Source organism: Mytilus edulis, chromosome 12 (assembly GCF_963676685.1).
Source record: "Mytilus edulis chromosome 12, xbMytEdul2.2, whole genome shotgun sequence".
In the NCBI taxonomy this organism is placed as follows: Eukaryota; Metazoa; Mollusca; class Bivalvia; order Mytilida; family Mytilidae; genus Mytilus; species Mytilus edulis.
Genome location: NC_092355.1, coordinates 58,356,286 through 58,363,574, shown reverse-complemented (window position 1 = coordinate 58,363,574; position 7,289 = coordinate 58,356,286). Strand labels below are relative to the sequence as shown.

Here is a 7,289-nt window from a genome sequence, read left to right as displayed (position 1 = left end):
GGTCGTTTTTATATATTTCCTGTTTGCAAAACATTGAATTTTTCGAAAAACTAAGGATTTTATTAACCCAGGAATAGATTACCTTAGCCGTAATTGGCACAACATTTTGAACATTTGGGTCATCAATGCTCTTCAACTTTTCACTTGTTTGGCTTTATATCCTTTCTGACCTGAACGTCACTGATGAATCAAATGTAGATGAAACGCGCGTCTGACGTACTAAATTGTAATGCTGGTACCTTTGATTACATTTCAAAACATACATCTTGACTGATTATCATTTCCAAAAGTACATTCGAAATCTGAAGTTAATGTTTAGGAGTGTTTTCATCTCTACATAATTGTTTTCGGAAAGGTTTTAGAGCCATATGATGAATGTAATCGTTGTCGTACACAAAAAAAGACGATTCAAAATTCATGAAAATGGATCATAAAATTTTAATGAAAATAAGAAAAGGAAATTCATATCGCTTTTATTTTTATTTTGTAAAATGGATAATTATTCCTTTCAACGCGTGTTTCCCTAGTAAGTTGTTATAAAGTGATAAGTATATTACTTACATTGCAAAATTGATCAATAATACTAAAATATAGCTTTTGAAACAATTTCCTACATCAAAACCTCCATATAAACGTTTGACCTTTATACGAAGATCTATACAAATGTGATATGTTTATGCTGAATCTAACACACTGACTCATTATTATTTCGTTTGCAGTCATATGGCAGAGATGGAGTGTGGCCTGGATACTATGTATATGCAGATGAGCAATACCCCTGGTCAATGTCTATACAGTTTGACCGAAATTCAATAACCGGAGGAGGATCCGATGATGTTGGCACATTTACTATTAACGGATCTTGGAACCCATTGTCTAAGGATATCAATTTTGTGAAAGCGTATACTTCTCATACTGTATCTTACACTGGTAAAGTTACAGCTGACGTGTGTACAATGTATGGCCAGTATCAAGTAGGAAGTACGACTGGGGCTTTTAACATGACAATTTGTACTTGAATGTTTTCATTTTTTTTTTTTTTTTTTTGCTAATACTTAGCTTATCACATGTGTTTCTGCGATAAATTCTTAAATCTGAGTATGTTAAGGTATGTTTATTTAATTGATGTTTAAAGTGCAATCGGGCATACTACATGGATATTTAGGAAAAAGAGTTAGGTCAGAGCATAAATGTATGTTAAGGATGTACTCAACTGAGGAGCCAAAAATTTCTAGAATTACTTTTTTTCTTAACCAGATTTTTGGGTGTTCATATAACTGTAAAAAGATAATTGGGAAAACATCAAATGGTGGTGCACTTCTTATTTTGATACGGCCCTTTGAAAGTACCCAATTTTGATGATTTTTCCATTTTTCATTATTTGTACCCATTTTTGGGCTATTATCGTGAAAAAAATAACATTTCCACAATTAAAGTTTTTTTCATACTTTCAATAAAGATAAAGTGGACCAATCTGAATAACTTTAACTTAGACAAAACTATAGGTAGGTGTTAATATAAGAAAGTTATATCATATGTTGATGCTTTTTCGTGTCAAATTAACTTGCTGTCAATTTTGTAAATTTTTAATTTTTCTCTGTTTTAAGAAAAAATTGCTTTTATTTCAACTTTTTTTGTTATAAATGATAAATGGAATACATTTTAAAGAAAATTGAAAAGAAAAAAGTGGTTAAATCATTTATTGTACTTCTCACTCATTTTTACAAGAAATTGGCCAAAAAAATGACTTGATTAATCAGATTAAAAATTTGAAAAAATTAGTTACTCAAAAACTTTGTTGTAAATTCACAATTTTTGCACAGAGTTTAGTTTGAAAGTGTAGCATTTTTAAAAAAATCAATGATATTTTCGACATGTTAGATGAATACGATACGGTTTGTTTTTACTTTTTCAAACTGTGGAATAACTAAAATTTACTTTAATGAGTCACAATTGGTCAGCTTACTAAAGGGATGTTGTGCGATGGGTGACATTTGAGGACCGATACTGCTCTGCCGATACCCATTTTGTAGTTTTCAGTATGATGAAGTGTTTCTTCGTCAAATGAATAAATTATTGTATGCTCTACCTAGGGACATTCTGTTTCTCGTTTTGTGTGTTCCCTTTGATATGACCCAATGCCTTCTAATGCCGAAAATGGAGTTTAACCCCAATTTCACGGTACATTAAACAAAAAATGATAGTGCGAGTGGGGCATCCGTGTTCTATGGACATATTTTTGTTTACAATTGTATAACTGTCTTTTCTTCTACTTTTGTTTAAATTCATATCGTTAATGTTTAATTCATGTGTTTCTACTGTACAACTAGCATGAATGATGTATGGTATGAGCAAGTCTATGTGAAAAGGTAAAAAAACGAAAGGTTTACGAAATTCTAAAAAGGGTGTATAATTATTGGTAGTAAACTTGTGATTTATAAAAACATTTACTTTTCCTTATATCCTAAAGCTGTGAGCTACACGCACCTGCAAGTGCTGCCCCCTCCTCTTCCTTTAGTTTTATTAAGATCTTTACTGAATTATTTCATCTATCATTTTCAAAATACAGTTCAAATGGCTTAATTTGCCAAATACAAATGATAACTCCGGTAGCAGTGGGGATAATGCTCTTGCTTACGATGCTGATATAAATGCAATCAAACCGGACAACGGTTCGAATCCCGTGCAACGACGGTTGATTTATATAATACTTAATAACTTATCTTAACTTAAATTTCAATTTCTAAAACACAAGATGACATAATTTTTGTATTTTCCCTTATGTCTAAATGTTGTTTTACTTTCTTTAAACCTTAAGAACCGATGAAAATTATTGACTTTTGTCTCTATAGTGTCTAAAATTTGTAAGTGTCTGGTTAGTATAGCATTAGTCCGGGGAACAAATGATTTTAGACTTGTTCAAATTTTAAAAAAAATCTTATATATGTTTCTTCATCTTTTTCTGTTTTAATTGACAAATTCGGGATACAATTGACAATTTTATGAATGTTTATATTAATGTATTTTTTTCCGGATACAATCATTTTTCAAAATTATAACATGTATATAAAACTTTGATAACGTGTCCTGTAAAATTTACACTAACACTTTTTATTGTAAAAGTTATCTCCCCAAACACTGTTTTGTTTTGTGCGCATCTCCTTCGCATCCCTAAAAGATGACGACAAAGTTATTTCACCAACTTGCTCGTTCTATCTTCAGTATTTTAATAAAATTGACCGAAGCGATCCGGAGCCTACATATGAGATTTATTTCCCCTTTTTGTATTTAAAAAAAGTGAAATATAATTAAAAAGAGTAAACCGTAAGTGATCTTTTGGTTTGAGGTCTTTGGTCCAATCAAAAGAAAATGTCAAGGTCAATGGTCAAGGTCATATTCTTAATTTTGATTTTGGCTTATTTTCACCTATTTGTTAAAAGAGATATTGACAACATATCTTACTAAATTGCTGTTGTAACACATACTTTTTGGTTTAAATGGTATGTATAAGGCCTAGAGTATTTTGATTTGAGGTCCTTGATTGATGACCTTGAAATTGAGCTCAAGGTCATAGGTTAATTTGACGTTCTTAATGTTGACCTTTGCTTTTACCTCAAATATATACATGATATAGCCATGCGACTTTTTTGCACTAGGTTGCAACCCATTTGAACTTAGGAAAGTCAACCGTGACCTTGTGTAAACCGGAAGTAGCTATTTTTGTACCTATTTAATATTAAAGTATATAGAGTCACATGTTTTTTTAATCAGTGTCATGTTACTATTCAAATAATACCGGAAGTAACATTTTTTTTAAACCGTAGGTAACAAGTTATTCATCTTATTTAAAAAAAAACAATTATAGAAACCATATTCATTCGGAATCAATGTACAATAGGCTATCTTTTGACGCTGAAAAGGAAATTTTAATCCGAATTTTAACATTGTCATATCAAAATTGATCTTTACAGGTGGAAAAACCTTTAGTTGTTTTCTGAACAATTGATTTTAGATATGAAACGTTCTTGGTATCTTTTTTTTATATAACATTAAAAACCGCAACATGAAATGAACACATATATTTTACACATTAAATTTTTTAGGTATGTAACGTATAAAAACATACCTGCTTAAACAAAAATTTATTAATACAGAGCGTATAATAGTAAAATTTAGAAGGTCGTTTTGTCTGCATAAGACTTATCAATGTTGTCAAAATCAAAACTATAAATATAAAAGTACAAGTAAACCATTAAAGGTATCAAAACAGTTTTTGACATGGAGCTATGGTTCACACCAATTCGCAAACAGCAAGCTAAAAATTGCCCAAACTTGTTTAAAATCATTCATGCGAAAACCAACGAAATAAGGAATATAAGTAACGAGAAACACTTATCAGCAACATCAAATAACGACAACTACTGAACATCAGGTTCCTGACTTATGACAGGTGTGAACAAATGCTGCGGGTTTAAACATTTTTGCCTTCTGAAATTTGTTAACATCTCACATCGGTCACCCTTTATTTAATTGATTTTGTATTTTCAATTTGGCATACATCCTATGTATTCGTTCAGTGTGTTAACTTTTGTTTATATGTTTAAATTGAGTTAAGTAATTTTTATTGATATTTAATTGTGTGTTCTTCTGATGAGTCTTATGTAACCCGCGTCTGGTGTACTAAATTATAACCCTTGTACTTTTGATAACTACTTCTATGTTGTGATGTTACACTATTGTTGCAGGTAAGGGTGAAGGTTTGTTATCAAACAAAATAATGTACACAGAGAAATTAAATCAATTTTGTTGTATGGTATACAGTATATAAAAAAAGAAGATGTGGTATGATTGCCAATGAGACAACTATCCACAAAAGACCAAAATGACACAGACATTAACAACTATAGGTCATCGTACGGCCTTCAACAATGAGCAAAGCCCATACCACATAGTCAGCTATAACAGGCCCCGATAAGACAATGTAAAACAATTCAAACGAGAAAACTAACGGCCTTACTTATTTAAAAAAATGAATGAAAAACAAATATGTAACACATAAACAAACGACAACCACTGAATTACAGGCTCCTGACTTGGGACAGGCACAAACATAAAAACTGTGGCGGGTTTAAACATGTTAGTGGGATCCCAATTCCTCCCCCTAGTTAAGAATTGATATCTCTTTTACAAGATAAATAATTTTGTTGTTCATAGTACGAGAACTGAAGTGAAAATTGAAAAGCATACCAAAACACTTATCAAAGCTGGTATAATTAGAAAATAAAATGACAAGATAATACGCTAGATACGTGACCATTAAATACCAAAAAAGATATTACAAATTGTATCAACAAGAAAAATTAACATCAAATTTCAATTCGAGAGGACTTGCAGTTACTGGAAGCTAGTTCTAGTTTAAAGTCGAAACAATTAATATCAATATATATATATATATATGTATATATATATATAATCATGCATCAGAGATTTACATCAACTACAACACATCCCATGAATTTAGTATGTTAACGTCATAAACAGTCAAGACATCCAGGCGCGTAGCTCCCTATATGCTAACACGCAAGTGCACATCGATTCGGCATGCAAAAAAAATGGCAAAATAAAAATTTATAAATTGAATGTTAAAGGAAACACCTATGTTGTCACTTTTTTAATTGATGAAACATCATTAAATAACGGCATTTGGTATCAAAATAAAAGTTTTATTGGAGATTATGACAACATCGGACAGTGACTTGTATCTTTACAAGATTTAAATTTGTAATACTCAACTTAAGACATGTAGTTTTGGAGCACATTTTACAATATACGATTCATCAGTTTGAAATGAGATGTACCAATAATTAGAATTATCAGAACCCTTCGATATTGTTGAAAACATGCAGAGGCGTTGTGGTCGACAGGCTACCGGAGCCAACCACCCTCATGATCCTGCAAACACGCCAAAACAGTATTGGAAAGTCTCATTATATTTTGCGTTCATATACCATATGATAAGGGAACTGGAGAGACTGAGCTTCTTTGCGCTGTATCTGCTTCGTCGTGTTGTGGGAAATATAATAAACGAACAAATCTCAACATTGTCTTAGATATACGAAACTGACCTGGCATGTAATTTTGACGAATTCAATTGGGAGGTCGCGAGTCGATGACGAACACGTACGCTGGTTAATAACATATCACGAGTGCTGCCATGGAGATCTATCAGTATAAGTACATATATGTTTAAAAAAAATCAAAATTCTCAAAATGCTTCAAATGTTCTGAAAATTTGTAGAAAGATGAATTGCCATGCATATATGTAAAATCACTGTTTAAAATTGTTGAAATGGCTGCCACTTAGTGGCAATTGGGGGAAGGGTGACATCCGCTATTGCTTGCAATGGCAAATCTAGTTCTTATTATGTTTCTTTTTTGTCGAGCCTGCGACCTTTGTCGCAAAAGCCAGACAGAGCAAACCATTCTGTCGTTAGCATCATCCAGAAGTATTCACTATGTGGTTAAAAGTCTTTAAATTTTGATAACTTTCTTAAATTATCCTGGATTTCTACCAAACGTGAACAGAAGCTTGACTTTAATTATGAGATAATTTTCAAGAAGTAAATTTTGTGAAAATAAAATAAAGTTTTTCCGTATTTTACTAATAAATGGACATATATGCCAGTTAACATTACATTCACATTGTGGTTAAAGTTTTTAAAATTTTGATAACTTTCTCAGAATAACTTGGATTTCTACCAAACTTGGACAGAAGCTTGTTTATGATAAGAAGATAATATCCAGAAGTAAAGTTTGTAAAAAAAAATCCCTTTTTCGTATATTCCTTATAAATGAACTTGTTTTTTCCCAGTTAACATTTCATACACTCTGCGGTTAAAGTTTTTTTTTTAAATATACTAGATTTCATAAACCATCCTGGATTTAACCAAATTTGGATTGAAGCTTCTTACAGCACTAGTCAAAAAATTTGATATTTTCCCCATTTTTGTTGAGCCTATGACTAACAGCTAAAGTCAGCGAGATACTTGGTTCTGCGAAACCCTTACAATTTTAAATATGATAACCTATCTCCAGCTAGGGTTGGAATTGAAGGTCACATGAATACGTATTCAATGAGGTCCAATTATTCACTTGCAAGTGCAAAAATCATCAACCATGTTTCTCTGCTTATTTTAGTAAGATAGAACCAGATTGACTGCTAAAAGTGAATTATAATTTCACTATATAATTTTAATTAATGATTTAACAAACAAAAAATCATAAGTAAT

At 31.4% G+C, this 7,289-nt stretch overlaps 1 protein-coding gene across 1 annotated transcript in view; it reads right to left on the bottom strand.

Moving 5' to 3' along the window:
• LOC139499581 (endoribonuclease LACTB2-like) overlaps positions 1 to 7,289 on the bottom strand; it is a 273,549-nt gene continuing 266,260 nt past the window's right edge. The window contains exon 7 of the mRNA XM_071288326.1: positions 1 to 270. The gene's annotated coding sequence lies outside the window, so the exon portion shown is untranslated. The remainder of the gene's footprint in view (positions 271 to 7,289) is intronic.